The sequence below is a fragment of the Brienomyrus brachyistius genome, chromosome 23, assembly GCF_023856365.1.
Source record: "Brienomyrus brachyistius isolate T26 chromosome 23, BBRACH_0.4, whole genome shotgun sequence".
NCBI lineage: Eukaryota > Metazoa > Chordata > Actinopteri > Osteoglossiformes > Mormyridae > Brienomyrus > Brienomyrus brachyistius.
This window is the reverse complement of record NC_064555.1, coordinates 10238557-10255492: the sequence shown is the minus strand read 5'-3', so window position 1 is coordinate 10255492 and position 16936 is coordinate 10238557. Positions and strand designations below refer to the sequence as shown.

Below are 16936 nucleotides of genomic sequence, written 5' to 3'. Positions count from 1 at the left end.
AAAACTTCCTTGTGTGGTAGTGAAACGAAAAAATGCATTTTTGTTTACTGTAGGGGAGGGGGAGATTTCACTGCCAGTATCTGCAACACACAACCAGGCTTAATAAGGGAAACAAGGCACTGTACATCTCGAACGGCCACACGGTTACGAAGCCCAGGGCTAAACGAGCTCAGCTCTGCGAGGAGCCAAATAGGTCATCGCTTTGAGTCAATGCTTGACTGCTAACGTCTGCTGCAAATGGGGCACGCTGGCCGTGAGAGGCTCGTTTGCAGCGCCCCGCCTCAGCATAACCCTGAAAAGAGCCGCTGCGCTCCGCCTCAGATTGCTCAGGGTCGATAATCAGGAATTTCTGAGCTACCAAATTAAAATAAGTGAGCGGACATGAGATGAGTGTGATGCGGAGGTGAGCGTGCGACACCTCCTCCGGGAGAAGCGAGGAGAGTCACTTACGGAGATGTCCTGTTTCTGCCCACCAGAGGAGTAATAATAATAATAATAATTAACAACAAGATCCTCAATAATTCTCAGCATATTCACCATTTTATAAGCACTAAATACAGTTTTTTTTTGTGCTCTTCCAGCTCCCTGCGCCGTCATTGAGGGATACCTACACAAGCAGGTCACTCCTCGTCTGGGACCAGAACACAAGCCTGTTTACTTAAACCCCAACATATGAAAAAGGCTTTGTTAAGCTCGCCCAAATGGAAAATAAGGACAGCCATATTTTTGTCTGAGATGAGTCCAGCTGCGATGGTGGGCAGAAACAGCTAGTTCCCACCCGGCCGAGGAAGGTAACGTCAACATCTGTGAGAAAAAATGGCAGACAATATGTAAAGTCAATCCCGTCAGCTGAATTAAACAGCATTTTGAATTTGTATTTCAATTTCACACCAATGATGTTTTTCCATTCCTCTTCCAAGTCGTTTCCATAATGAAACAAGTCAGATGGTTCCTGCCAAGATAAATCTAAGGCACACAGTCTCCAGTCCTCTCCAAATAGCTTAGCTATTTCTTTTTTATTTATTTTTTTTAACTATTTTTTGGGCACTGGCTTTCTTCAGAAGTCAATGACGTCACACAATCTGTGATTAACAAAACAGAATCGGTGATTAACAGCAACCTGAAAGGACAAAGGAAAAAAACTACGAGTTTTTTTTTTCCCCTCTAGAGATTAATGTGGTGCTAAGCAACAGCAGACATGCAGTTTGTACAGGATCAGGACTGTTTTTTTAATCTCTGGTCCGGCCACAGCAACAAATAGATGCGAAAACAAAGGGGACATTTAAAATATCGGAGCGGAAGGAACTGGTTCCCTTGCTGAACATACAGGTGCCGAACAATGGCAGGATCGGACCGGGGGAATCACGCGATACGCGATACACCTCGGACGAATTTTTCAAACGGAGGTGGCCTAAAAGTTATCATGAAAAAATAATATTACAGGAGGACGCCGCCATTATCGTCCCAACACTTCACTAATGGCTCTAGGTCACTAGTACTTTAGCGACCGAGCACAGAGGGAGAATGAATCAGACTGGCATGGACGGTTTACAATGTCTGCAAGACAAAGGTGTAAGGAAACTATACACACATTCACTTGTGTTGATGCTGTATATTTACTAGAGAGAAAAAAAATCATCATCCACACTCACACTTGATTAACAAAGCCTTTCAGTGGAAAAGCATTTTGTCTTGATCCATAAATCCTTTTCAGGTTCTGTGAGCCGGATAGAGCTAAAGGGTGATCCGCGAGGCAACCTGCTCAGGTTATACAGCTGTCTCCTATAATGACACCAAGCTAATTGGAGTAATCACTTTCTAAGCATTAAAATGAAGCCAGTTGGGTACGCTGGGGAGAGCACATGAGTTTTGGAAATGAGAGCACTAACAGAATAGACAGACAGACAGGCAGAGAGACCATCTGAGAGGGACAGTCTAGCAGGCAGGTAGACACAGACTGAGACAGGCAGGCATATAAACAGGCAGACAGGCAGAGACACAGACAGGCAGGCAAACAGACAGGAAGGGACACAGGCAGACGGACAGAGACAGGCAGAGAAAGGTAGAGAAAGGCAGAAACAGGCAGGCAGGCAGAGAGACAGACACAGGCAGGCAGAGAGACAGACACAGGCAGGCAGAGAGACAGACAGGCAGAGAGACAGACAGGCAGAGAGACAGACAGGCAGAGAGACAGACAGGCAGAGAGACAGACATACTCCACAGTATGACTAATACACATGAATCCACAAGACACCACTGAGAAACTGCAGAGAAACCGCAGCATCACTCAGGGACTTATGGGCCTTTTCAGAAACGTGCCGACTGCATCTGGCCTCTCGCCGTGTCCCCAGCGTCACCCTCGGCGCCGAGAGCTGGGGGTCCGGCTCGGTTCAGGGCCACAGCATGCATGATGCATAGATAGAGAGTCGGCATTGCAGACGGAGATACGGAGCCAAGGAAGAGTGGCGAGGAGCGTCTCCATCCTATTTACCGGCTCTCAGAATTCCAAGGGTTTGGCAAAAGGACGACGCTTCTTGCGGGTTTTGAGAAATGCAGCTTCACAGCAATTTCCAAGACGCTCAGGTGACCTCAGTCAACAAGGCGGGACCTCGCCGCTACTTTTTCACGTTGTTCAGGAAATGGGCCAAAGAGGCCTGGCACGCCGGCAGGACAGCACCCTGAGCAGAGAGCACTCAGCACAGACGCTGCCATCGCGACACCTTCCATTCATTATTTATCGGCAGATTTGCCTTCAACCCTTTAGATTGTCTTCTATGACCCTTTAACTATTCAAATGGTGCATGGTGGGGGGGACATGCCTCAACAAAACTCAGAAATGAGAAACACACCTGATTGCCCTTATTGCTGGAAGTGAGGCCAGGCTTCTCGCCAGAAGGGGTGGGGTCTGGGGGTGTATTCTGAGACTTCACAATTAAAAGAAATGAAATGATGCTTTATTATATCTGTATGCTTCTTTTCCCATATCCCATCATGCTCTCCTTTGAGATGCACAAACACACATATACACAGCTGATAGTGACGCTTTTAAGTCCGAGCGCAGGTCAGGCCATTTATGTGGGGCATCCAGGGAGGTTAGGGGCCCTGGTCAGGGACCCAATAATCATGTGCCTATTCGGTGACAAATGTCCAATATTTACGTCCATATGTGGATCTTGCGAATCCATACCCAAAACTTGCACAGTAAGTTTGTGTAATAATTACGACAGTATGATAGTCTGATGCTTCCAGTAGAGCGCGGAGCATGGGGCAGTGAGGAAGATGAAAAATGAAGATGACCCCTCATCAGCGTGTGGACCTGCATCCCGGCCAGGATTTGCTGCTCCAGGACGGACCGGCGTCCACGGCAGGTCATGCAGGGTGAGCGTGGGACTAAGACGGGCCAGAAGACAGGCCCCGGGTGACTGACAGCCGCTTTCATTGTTTCAGTGCTCAGCCCTGAGCGGGGGGAGGGGGAGGGCTCTAGTGGAGCATACAAAAGGAAACAAAAGTGGCAGTGTTCACGGGATGGGGCGAGGCACAGACACGGCTGGATGACAGACAGCGAGGTCCCCAAAATGGCACACGGAGGAGCAGCATTAAGCTCGGCGCTCCGGAGGAGGAGGTTAGCCAGGGAGAACAAGCCACGGGGGCAAAATGACCCCATGGGGAGACACGCAGGATGGGAGCGAGACGGAGCGCGTTCAAGCAACGGGGGCCTGCAAATAGCGGCGGAGCATTCAGGGTGGTGGGAAAGTGGGGGGAGGGAAGGCGGATTCCCACTGAGCCTGGCATAAAGACACTGACAGGGTCGGGGGGGGCGTCCCTGAGGAGCCCCTGCTCACAGTGTGAGCCAGGAAGACGATTACCTTGCACTGAGGTGCGACTGCCTGTTGTGGGGGGGGAGGGGGGGCACGACAAAAGCCGTCTGTGGGGGCGGGGGAAGAAAATACAAGGTGTGTGTGTGTGTGTGTGTGGGGGGGGGGGGTAGTCTCAAACCTTCTCATTGTCTGCGATGACTTCTGCTTTGATTTCTGTCACCATTAATGACACACACGGATCGTCGGCACAACTCACGCAAACTGCCACACGTCGACCAGTCGCCTGAGCCCCCGGCGAGCCCGCCCCCCAAACGACAAGCAGATCAAAGGTGGGCGACAGCGACGCCGACACGCGAACTCACACAGGGAAGTCAGAACTTCCACCGCGGTGGCGGACCGCCAGGCTCCCGCCTGGGTCTGGCTCCGCGGGACTCGGCAAGAAGCCGGTTCCCCATAGCAGCCTGAGAATTAAGCACCTCGTCGAACTGAAGTCCTGCTCACGGCTTATTTCTTTTTTCGCCGAGTGCCTGATAAGACGGCAGCCGAGATCCCACCCGATTTATTCTAAGCTCCTCTCCGGGACACAGACACTGTGGCATTTCGCCGTGAAAATGAACATCCGTGAATCCCGGTGACAAACACTCAGCTGAAACTACAGAACATATATTTTATACAAATGTGTGTATATATTAAAATATATTCCAGATTCCAAGCCTAGAAGAGCTTACAGACTTTCTCTTAGGGAGGTCGTGTTTGCATATAGATGCGCCGCAACCCACGGAGATCGATGCATATTGTTGCTGGAGAAAAACGTGTCACTTTCTCATTCAGGTCAATACTGATGCATGGTTAGGTTCTTGTGCACCGGTGGATGCACCATGCAGCACGAGATACCTACAGAAATCACACTCGCTTTTAAGCATCCCCCACGAGAAGCTCGCTGGCGTAGGAAAGGTTCATCAGTGCCACGAATGGGCACAATACACAGCGACGCCGAAAAATCGCGGCGAATCGATCGGTAACGATTCGCTCGTAGGTGTAAAGGTGAGCCTCTCCCACCTCCCATCTGCGCTCCGCATCACAGCAAGCATGTTAAAAGGTAATAATCTGATATTTAGGATGGAAATGGCAAAGGCCTGCCGCAAAGACAGGAGAAAGAAATATGACTCCGGGAGAAACATTCCATCCATTTTTCAGTAACTGCTTATCCTGCATGAAGCCGCATCAAGTCTGGTGATCCCAGTCGATCACAGGGCACACACTCAATCACACACTCAATCACACACGCGGGGCAATTTAGAGATTAAAATTCACCCAGGGTGCTTTTGGACTGTTGGAGGGAACCGGAGTACCCAGAAGGCAGTCGTGCAAAAGTGGTGCACGAGAATCACGCCCACCGCACAGACCAGGCGACGTCGCACAGAAATAAAGCGAGAAGATTCTGTTGGCGTCGCTGCTCTGCTAACCGCGACGCCGCACAGCGCTAACTGGCTAAAGGCGCGGCGAATCCTGCCACATGTGTCTGGGTATCAGCCACAGTAACCTCAGTGCCCTTCCACAACACCGTTTCCATGGTTTCACCCAAATACGAGCGAAGGACGAAGCAAAGCGGCACGTGGTTATTGGCTTCAACAAAACAGGTGCGACGGGGTCCTCCATCACGCTTATGGGGGCAGAGTATAGCTGAAATGTCAGGGGTACCTGAGGTGGGACGTGAGCCTCGATGATGCCGAGTTGGGGGACAGCAGGCGGGCGAGCTAGAGAGCGAGCGGGCGGCTCGGCGGGCGGCTCGGCGGCGCAGACCGAACACTCGCGGAGGAGGCTGCGATGGAGTGAGGCCAAGACACAAGTCGCTTCAAGCCGGAGCAGCCAAAGCAGGCAGCGAATGGCACCCTGGAGCTTATCTCACAGGATATCATGCCCCCCCCCCACCCGTCTCTGAGCAGAAACAAAAACGGACTTTCAACCCCGACATAATCCATCACGCTGCTACAGTCAAAGAGCGGATGTTAAACGAATCAAAGGCGGAGGATGGCTGCGAGACAAAGAACGTTTCTTCAAGAATTTTATTACTTAAAAAAAAGTTAAAATAATTACAGATCAGAAGGCAGCAGTAAAAAAAAAAAAAAAAAAACTATACAGTAGGTTCTCTGTGGGGAGTGAATATAGCAGCAATGGAGGGGAATGTTTCCTGGGGGCTGGATCTGCATCCTTATGCCCTGCAATTCAAGGAGGTAGGGTACTGAGGGGGGGGGCTTCAGTCTCACAGGGCTGTGGAGACAGTCGGGGGTGTATTTAGAGATACTATATTAGCAGAGCAAATTTTATGCTCTGTGTGTGTGTGTGTGTGCGCATGAAAGTATCATATGCTATTACTTACTGATCATTTTCCCCTCATCAGAGTAGCTGAGCAACAACACAGGATACAACAGCCAGGAGATGAGAATGAGCTTTAATCTGAATGACGTGAGCATCAGCCCCCGGAGGGACAGGAGCCAGAGCGAGGCCCGTAATATTAACCCCGCTCTCAGAGCGCCGGCCGCATGCCGTCCCGCACGGACGCGGGACCTTCTGGGTGCTTCATCGGCGCCAAGCGGCACGCCGTAAAAGCAGCTCTCTCACTCAGTGGGCATGGGAATGAGAGCGGCTTGCAGCTGGGGAAGCAGCGGCCCTTATCAGGCGCGGAGAGATTACGGGAAGGAGAAGAGGGTGTGCATGTGCGTGGTGGGGGCTCTGCATGTGATGGCGTTCTCGCGTGCCACGGTGCCCGGCCGCTGACTCATGCCAGGTCACGCAGAGCACTTGTGTTTGGGCAGCGCCTGTCTCACGCCACCCCTTGAAGAAATCGAGGCTGAGAACATTTCGGAGCTCCCCTGCATCAAAGGATCACCGTGCTTGGGGTTTGGAGAGACGGGCAGGTGCCATCCATAGCGGTCCAACAAAAGAACCCAGGAATCCTCCTGAGTGCCCCCTTTCGCCTGCCGGCTGCCCTGCCACTCTCCATGTCCTTCACGGCATCAGCAAAAGGCCCGCCTCTTCCTTCTGGGCCTCCTCAAGAACAGGTTCCCCGTCCAACGAAAGAGAGAAGATACCGGAGCCCGGCAACGCCCCTACATTAAAAGCCGGCCTGTTGACGGCAGCAGGCCGTCCAGCAGGTCGTGGCCGCTCACATCGTGGATGCCGAGGAGGATCAGGAAGGCCTGCAATTGCATAATCCAGCGCTCCCTTCCACTGGCTGCCAACTGATATATATATTTTATGCATCTATTTTAGATTAACAGAAGAATATTTATGAATACTCCCTGCCCTCTCCACTGCCACTCATACGTGGATTACTGTCAGGACTGGCTCTCATGGGCGTCCTCGGGATCCGCCCCCCCCATCTAACAGCATCCAGATTGCCGTGATGATTGCTTACGGGAAACGCAGGCATCGACACAGGTGCTACAAGGAGACCGGCTGATGCAGGTAAGTCGTTTAGACGCTCGACGTCACTGTTTTCCAGGGTCAATGCTCCAGCACTGGATTAATAGACACCCATGTTACCCGTAGCTGTCTCTTTGCAAGACTTAATCAGACGATGTGGGTAATTACAAGAGCTCCGTCATGGGGGGGGGGGTAGGCGGGCAGCAGGCGCGGGGGGTGATTTGCAGCATGGCCCGCATGCCGCCACCCCCCTTTCTCTCATCGCGAGCTGGCTACATCGCAGCCATGTCCTCCACGCGCTAACCAGAGGGTCACCAGCATGACTGGGTGCCTTTCCCCTACAGAGTCCGGTTCATAACCGAGGACAGTGGGGACAGCAATCCCTCCTCAGGAAATAGGCAACGCGGGGGCCCGCCGGAATTCTGCTGCCCCCCGCCCCCACTCGGGCCCTGGCTCATTTCCTGGCCCTAAAAATCCATAAAAAGCAGGTAAAGTATAAAAATAGGCGTCCCCACTGAGCGCGAGCAGTGTGAGGGAGCAGCAGCTGGTAGGCAGTGCTTACCAGGCACAGCGGGTCGGCCACGTGAGCGATGGGCTTCAACCCCCTCCTCCCCCCAAAAATATGAGGGCCCAGTGGTCTGGGAAAGAGAAACGGCCTCCTTGGAAAGGATGAGCATTTTTCCACAAGCAAGTCAGTGACTCCCACCAACCACTTAATATGATTAAAGAGGTTCTTTCTCACACACACACACACACACACACACACACACACACACACACACACACACACACACACACACACACACACACACACACACACACACACACACACTCCCCTTCGTAAACTAAGCAAGCCATTTAAAGGCAGAAATACCAGCTTAAGTCGTATTTCGTTTAGATTACTGGACAGACTTACAATACGCATAAAAAAGTTCCACCTCCCAGTACAGGGGGTGGCTGGGCGGGAACGCTGACCCCAGGAGTTGCCTCATGAAATGCATTTTCCAGTTGAACCCCCCCTCCGCCGCAGACACTACTAAATGCGTATAAGCTCCGAGAGTCTGGGTCACAAGCCCGGCTCAGGAACACAAAGCACCAACTGTTGAACATGTCGTTCATTCCTGCCCCTCCCAAAGCACCACCATTAAAAAAAATAGCTATAAACTCAACGCCAGCCTCCCTCGTTCCGGACGTTTCCGTAATGGGACTAGACAGAGCCTCCACACAGCCTGTGGTGATCCCAAAACACCATCCTAAGAGTAGGGGGGGTGGCTAGGGGGGGTTCAAGGGGGTTAAACTCAGTTCATTTGCCGGAAGGCGCAAGAATGCTGCCCACCGCTGAGGGTATTAACACACACCTTCTTCCAGACCCACAGCCGAGAGTTAACAGGGGTGCGATGACTTGGCACTTTGAAACCCCCCCCCCCCACACGCTCCCGCCCCTAAAAAGCCACAGGAGATGATAATCGTTACTTAAAAAACCCCCATCGGCCGGCATGATGACATCATGTGCTTTCTTGGCCTGGCGGCATGGAGACCGGTCGTCTGCGCTGCCAGAAATAAATGCACAGTCTGGTCTCCAGAAGCGGAAACAGAATATTTCCCATGCTGCCTTGCAGAATTTATTTAAATACATACTGTGAGTATCAGCCACTATACAGACACCACGTCTTTTATTCTTCCATTAAACTCTAACATAGACGTCATGCTGATCTAAAAACCAAGGGCCAGCTCGCCCCCCCACCTCTACGGGTAAGCCTCCCCGGCGCGTCGATCGCTGAAGCCCAGTGCACACAGCATCAGGCCGCCGTTTAGGGACCGTTTAGCCGTTTTAATCTGGCGGGGTATCCCCGGCTCAGAGATGAAAGCGGCCTTCTTCCGGGGGCCTGAATAGACTGGCTGAAAGCCGTGCCGATCGCCGGCGACAGGCCCCCCCACCCACGGCCGTGCGCGGCCCGCTTGTTTACACACGCATCCCGGCGGCGTCGGCATTCCGGGCACGATCACAGGCCACGACGGGAGGATTCTCACGCTCCCCCACCCCCATCTCAACACAGTTACCATACGGCACGCCTCACTCCCCCCACACACACACGCAGAGCTGCTGCCACCCCTCGTCCGGCACACAACCAGCTCAGTACTGCCACCAACAGGCAAAGCCCCAAAACACACACACACACACACACACACACACACACACACACACACACACACACACACACACACACACACACACACACACACACACACACACACACACACGCAGAGCTGCTGCCACCCCTCATCCGGCACACAACCAGCTCAGTACTGCCACCAACAGGCAAAGCCCCAAACACACACACACACACACACACACACACACACACACACACACACACACACACACACACACACACACACACACACACACACACACAGGTCTCAATCTCCTTCACAGCTCCGGAAATCCCTTGACCTGCCCTGACCTTCTTCCAGCTAGACAAATTCAGTAAGAGGTTAATAAAAAAAATAGTTTCTTACCTTTGTTGAAGGAACCCAGCACCATCCAGACACATGGAGAAAAGAAAAAGAAAAAATAGATTCTGATTAGGTGTGATTGTACCACTAAACCACTAAAGGAAAACACCAGAATTAATACATATGTACATAAAGGCAAAATACAGAGGAGCTCAGGACTGCAAATGTCGGCAAGCGCATGAGAGACTCTCACGCGGCTCTGGGAGCGAAGTCCCTTCACTTCCATTGGGATTCCGGTCTGGCCCGGCACTGATCTAGCGACCACGCGGTGGGTTTGGGCGGTTTCCGTGTTAGGGCACCTGGGACCGCGGGAACCGAGCTGATCAGAGTGACTATCAGAAGCTGGGAAACACTGATTTAAGATGGGGGGGGGCTGTGTGGGGGACAACCTGTCCTCCTTTCCAGGTAGAGCCGTTAGGTCCGTACTGCTACCTGAGCGGTGAGTGTCTATGATCCTCACCCTGCCCGGAAGCCATCTTCCTGATGCCTTGAGCTGAAAACAAGTCACATGGGACGGTACTTATGCTTTGTTCTGCCGCACTGGCGCGTGGAGAGGGGGGGCACCGACAGACCACATCCCGCCATTAAGCCGACATGACGTACACAAGGTGGAATTCTGTAGACGCGCGCGGTCTGGCCCAGTTCAGATCGAGACTCTATGTGAATGACGAGAGTGGGAACAGGAAGAAAAAAAAAAAGACTGGAAAGAAGCGGAACGTGGGGTGTTTCCATCGCAGACCACCACGAGCTCCCCCCGAGCATCCACCTCCCCCTGCCCAACCCTGATCCAAAGCGCAGCCTGCCGGCGTCCCAGTGAGGGAAATCCACGGCTTGCGGTTTGGCGAGCGCTCAGCTGACCATCAAAGGCCAGGACAGGGAGGCGGGGGACGGGGAGGCGGGGGACGGGGAGGCGGGGGACGGGGGCCGGGGGCCGGGGGCCCCTCTGCGCCCCACATCCACAGCGGCATATATTTCCATGGTGGAAAAACCTGCTGCATGTGGCATTTAAAAGCAACGGAATAAACCACGTGCTGAGAGCGAGGGGAGCGGCGAGAGAGAGGAGTCACGCCTCTGCAGGCCAACAGCCGATTCTCAAAGCGACGCTCATCGCTTTTCGGCGTCTTAAATACTAGGGTAATTTAAACATCTGTGATATACAGACAAATCGGTAAATAAAAGCAATTAATCAACAAACAACCCCCCCCCCCAATTCGTGCAACGGGATGTAGCATCACTACATGGAGATTGATCTCCTGTTCCTTCGGAATCGCGTCTGCAGGAGGAATATGTGGATAATTCCCAGTGGCTAAAATGTTAGCGCTCCGAGGCTCCGCCCCCCTCCCGACCATTTCCATGACATTTAAAGGGAACTGAACGATTGACATTTATATATATTACATATATTTTAATGGTATTCCGAACGTCTCACTGCACACAGCAAAACACACAGGCTGCCTGGATATATAAATATATATACATGCATGGGGAGGTGGACAGTATATATAAATAATTTTAATTTAGACATATTTTTGTTTAGGTAGCAGGTGCTTTTATCCAAAGCATTTTATCCACAGATACAAGCAGAGATGGACAGCGCATGGACGGACGGACGGACACACACACACACACACACACACACACACACACACACACACACACACACACACACACACACACACACACACACACACACACACACACACACACACACACACACACACAGCCTTCCCAGAGCGGCACAGCCAGCCAGGAAGGTGCACATGCCCGTTCACCCTGAACACCATCTGCACCCCCGTCTGGGGGACCCTCTGTGTCCTGGTGGGGGGGGGGCAGCAGGCAGCTGTGACGACCCGGACACTCCAGCACTTTCCGTGACGCGCTGCCTCACCTGCGACCGACCATAAATAGCACGTTGCTAATTAAGGGCTGCAGAACGAGGCGGGGGCCACCGTGGTCCTCCCCCAGGGCCAGGCGTGTCGCCTTGGCTCGCCGCGGAGGGACCGGCGGGCTCTCGCCGCGTGCAGCAGACGCCACGGTGGACTGAGGGTCATGTGGCGAAACACCCCCCTCCACACCTCGCTCGGTTCCCATGCCAACCACAGTCCACATACAAAGCGGAATTTTAAAAGCAAGACGCACGACCCAGACGGGACCACGCAGCGTGGAAGACATGACATCAGCTTCAGGGGAGAGAAGCTAGGACAGTAACAGACAAGCTGACAGACATCGCAAGCCCACTGCAGGGGAACCACGGAAAGGGCTCCGATCAAAGCTTGAACTGGCGATTGCAGGAAGATGCTTGTCTAGGTTCGGAAAATAAAGCCTCCATCACACCATAAAAGATGACATTTAAAGTTTCTGCTGAGCAACACCAGAGAAACTCGGTACTTAAAAGGACCTGGCTTTAGCGCGATCGAACAGAAACGGCTCTTATTGTCCACTGACGAGACAATAAGACAATTTAAAACAAGTTACAAATAAAGGCGGAACGTCGTTTAATTTACAGCTTTGAACGTTAACATCCGATCATTCAGACTGATAAAACTAGTGAATTTGATATATATTTGGCACATTCAATCCTAGTGCTCTGATACTCTACATGGCAAGAGAGAAGATGGAGAGAAAAATCTAGCATTTTTTCCCCTGAAACCTGTTTTAAAAGTTACAACAACAGGATCTGTCACTGTTTGTGCTTCAGTTCCTCACAATGCAAGGTAAACACAGGCCAGCTGGGGAAACGCAGCAGATCCAAGCACCGCTCACACACTTCACAGCAACAGCAACGCTGATGGTGGAGCACACTCCCCCCCCCCACCCCCACCCCCCTCGGGAGATTTCAGATCGAGCAGAACTTTCTCACAGGACTGTTCGGGCCTGTTTACACTGGGGAGGTGGGCTGAGCCTCAAATCACGGCTGCCTGCACGGACGCACCTCCCCACGTTCCCGTAAGCGATTAAATCAAAGTCTTTAACGACATGGAGATTCTGCCCAGAACCCTCAGTCTCCCCTCGACATCAACGGTCCTGACTGTACAGCAGCATCCCTTGGCTGCCCCACTACCTCTAATCAGCGAGAGACATTACTCAGCACGGCTCAGCAGGACACAACCCTTTCATTTTACTGCTGTCATTTAAAATCAGTGGCAGCCCCACCCCCAATCAGGCCCCGCCCCCCAATCAGGCCCCGCCCCCCAATCAGGCCCCGCCCCCCAATCAGGCCCCGCCCCCCAATCAGGCTCCACCACGTCCATGCTCAGCCCATCCTCTTTAGTGATGTGACATTGAATTCTCTTTGTCTCGTCAGACTCGGCAGCAAAGAGGCACCCTCGATGCTGTGGTGACAATGCACACTGTATCATGAATACCTGTGTACACCCCCGGCCCCTGAGATAATGGTTGAGCCCAGCCTGACTGAGGTTGCCGGCGCTGCAGCCGGACAGTCGCCTGCACAGACCCTTGCAGACAGACAGTGCTGAGAGAGGCACAGAATCGAAGGGCAGGCATAAAACGCAGCTGTCACAGACAGGTGAGGGACCAGGACGGCGCAGTCTTCTGCCGCTGGGTCATGGGGGGCACCAGCCGCAAAGCCCCTCCAGGCCTGAAACACAGCGGCGGTGACTCATTGTAACCCGACCCCAGGAAGCAGCTCACCGCTCCACAGGTTGGCGAGAGACCTCCTCTGTGACCTCCGACTTAATTAAAAGTTAATTTGTGCTCATCCAGACAAAGGGCACAGCCACACCCTATGTGTGACCCTCATTCCGTGTGCAATACCTCTGCTGGGGGGCACTACTAAAAACACCCAGAATGCGTCCAGAAAGAAGAGAGCCGTTGGCATGTGTTCTGACCTGTCAGGGGAGGGTGACCCGCTCTGTCACACTGCGAGGGGGGGGGGCATGTATTCATGGCCCGAGGTGCACGGAGGGGGGGGGCGGTGAAGCACACCAGGGAAGTGCACATTCCCAGCCTGTCTGTCTGCGTTCCAAACAAAGGGCCAAATCCATCAAGATGCTGATAGCCCCCCCCCCCAATGCCCCCCTACACACATACATAGATAGATACCCCCAGCTGTAGTACTGCTTGTCCTTCCTGTCCATTCTCCAGCAGTAGGGATGAACACCCCCCACCCCGCAGGGTTCACAACCTGCAAGGGGCAGCCGCTCAGCCAGGGGTCTCCCTCATGGATCTGCAGTGCTGCGTCAGAGCACAGCCACCACGACTGGACAAAACAGCCCCCCCCCGCCCCGCAGAACCGCGCGGAGATGGCCAAAGGGCCCATCCTGGATCAAACACACACATTATCCAGCACTGAACCCAGCACCTTTACTGAGCTACTGGTGGTGTGACAGGATGTGGAAGACCTGTGCAGGACGAGGTCAGTATTTTAAACATTTTATGGACTGGAAATAATTCCAACCAACTCGGGATTCACCAGGACAAAAATAAATAAATTAATTTTCCTCATTTATAAAGAGGAAATGAAGTGAGAGATAAGCACCAAAACAGGAACTGCTGATTGTGGCTGGGGAGGGGGATTCCCTGGGCCTTATAGCATCCTGGAGGTGCTGCATTAAGTCATTCAGGGGGGGCACCGCAGTATATACCCGGCAGAGCGCACCTTTGCCCGCTAAGCCCCAGACGTACTCGGAATCACACCCAGTGTCTCAGATAGGGCTTCGTTCTAATCCAGGCCGGCGGTTAAGAACACAGAACCTCTGAACCATAAAGGTTGTGGGCTTGAATACCACTAAAGGTGGCCTGCAGTATCTGGGTATGACACTTCAAACGGGATAAAAGAGAATGAAAACCTTTCGTTGCTTTAAAAGACAGCATTAGCTGAGCCACTGAGAAAAGCCCGAAATAAAGACAAGCTAAAAAAAAAAAAAAAAAATTAAACGCCAAGGGAACTTCTAGGAAACTAATTTTAAAGAAAGGGATTTACGTGCACCAAGCTGTTCTAGCACCCAAAATAAAGATGTTCTTGGAAGTGGTCCTTTAAAATAACTGGGGTGCCCCTCTCGAGGGGCTTATGTTAATGGGAACACACTTTGACAAACAAACAGCACTGCCGGCTTGCATACGATACATGGATTTTTATATCAATTTCATTTCATACTGCATTGCATCCATATAGGAGGTTAGAAGAGCAAAGCAAACAAGAGAGCAGTAAATAAACCTCCTCGGAGCATTAATATTATCTGGTTACTCCGCAATGTGACATTTTCATATAAAATTTCCTGATAAATAAAAATAAGCATCCTACTGCCTGGTGTTCCTCCCTCAAACACAAGGCAGGGGGCAAAACCTTAAAAAGGTGTGGCCCCGCCCACTGTGACAGTCACTTACCGCCTGTGCCCTCTGGGTGAGGGTAACCACCCCCACTGTGACAGTCGCCTTCCGCCTATGCCCTCTGGGTGAGGGTAGCCCCGCCCACTGTGACAGTCACCTTCCGCCTGTGCCCTCTGGGTGAGGTTAGCCCTGCCCACTGTGACAGTCACCTTCCGCCTGTGCCCTCTGGGTGAGGGTAACCCCGCCCACTGTGACAGTCACCTTCCGCCTGTGCCCTCTGGGTGAGGGTAGCCCCGCCCACTGGCACAGCAGCGGCTGCAGAATCTTATAACGCACTGGCTTGGGCACTACGGATAAATAGCAACGGCTGGCACTGATCTCCTCGGACACCGGTGTAAGGATGGGCCGCATGTCGTCACGTATTTAGCCTGCAGGGGGCCCGGTGGTGACCTTTGGGTAGAGGTGGGGGGAGATTCTCATGGAGCTAAACTGAGCCCCCACCCCCACCTGCTTCATGTGCAAAGGGGGGGCGAACATGTGAAAAGGTGTGTGTGTATATATATTTTATATATATATATATATATATATATATATATATATATATATATATATATATATATATATATATGCTACTCAAATCAAAATGCACATTTGCGAGGAAAGGAAAGTAAAACTGCAGATCTCTGCTGATGCAAGTGCTCATTATGCGAACGGGACACATCAGGAAAACTTCAGTGTGGCAGGGAGAGAGGGAAAATGCAGATTGGGGGGGGGGGGGGGGGGGGTTTAGGGGCTGCCAAACTGAAAGGTGCAGAGCAGAGCGAACCACAAGTTTAACAGCTTGTTGACTGCAAGGCGGCTCTGCCGAAAGGGATCAGGTGGCAGCCAGGGTATTTCCTGAGACGCATCAAAACGTCAGCCGCTGCCAGTCCACCGGGGAAACGTTTAATCCAGCACCAATAAAAGTGCTCCGACCGCCAGAGCCATAAAACACGCAGGTGTGTGGACGGCTTGTCCCTGTACCACCCCATCCCGAAACTCCATGGCGTGACAAGGTGGAGCATGGCGTAATGGGACGAAACAACAGGATGTGACATTCAGTAACACGTCTAATCAGGAACAGCAATGTATTACAAACATTACAAGAGAGGAATCTCATCAGGCCCCAAAAGGACGACGTCATCGTAATGGGGTGTGTTTCATGTATAGAGCAACGAACACTGACTCATGCTTATACAAGTGACTCACCCTGTTATCTAAACAAAGTATGCTGTTGGAGCACCTGCAGGAAATGGCACAGCTAATGACCACGCGGTCCTGCGAGCTATAATGATCACAGAGGAGTGTAGAATTAAAATTTTAATGTTACCAAGAACTGATGTAAACGAGTGCCTGACGCAGAGCCAGTGAAGGGCCAATCGGACTCGACGGTCAACCAGCAGCCCTGTCAATTTCTGCCTTAATCGCAGGGGAGGCATCGACGGGTCGAACAGCACGATGCTCCATAAAGCATGTCCATGATTCCTCTGACGAGCAGACCCAGTCACATCCTCCCCACCCCCACATTAGCTGGAAACAGGACCCCAGAAACTATAACCTGAAGAACTGTAACTATAAAATTCCTCTATTCTTCAGTAATTGCACTGCAAGGAGCGAAATAAAATGTTAGAATTAAAGCATTAGTTTTTAAAACCAAAAGCCCAGTGATGAATGCTTCAGGCAACGCAGGGCGGCTGCCCTATGACGTCAAACTTCTGCTCGAGCAGCGGGTGCCAAAGGCCATTAGAACCTGACTCCACACACTGCCTGAACCAACTTGGTCATATGCCACAGTGGAGGGGTTAAAAAAAAAACTACAACCAAAAGTTACCAATATTATTTCATCG

At 52.1% G+C, this 16936-nt stretch overlaps 1 protein-coding gene and 1 long non-coding RNA gene across 2 annotated transcripts in view; one reads left to right on the top strand and one right to left on the bottom strand.

Moving 5' to 3' along the window:
• ext1b (exostosin glycosyltransferase 1b) overlaps positions 1-16936 on the bottom strand; it is a 61833-nt gene that overhangs the window by 26517 nt on the left and 18380 nt on the right. The gene's annotated exons all lie outside the window — the stretch shown is intronic.
• The window catches only part of LOC125719135 (uncharacterized), a 28186-nt gene continuing 16472 nt past the window's right edge, over positions 5223-16936 (top strand). Inside the window, exons 1-2 of the long non-coding RNA XR_007385019.1 lie at positions 5223-7286; positions 7589-7732. This is a non-coding gene — a long non-coding RNA (uncharacterized LOC125719135). The remainder of the gene's footprint in view (positions 7287-7588; positions 7733-16936) is intronic.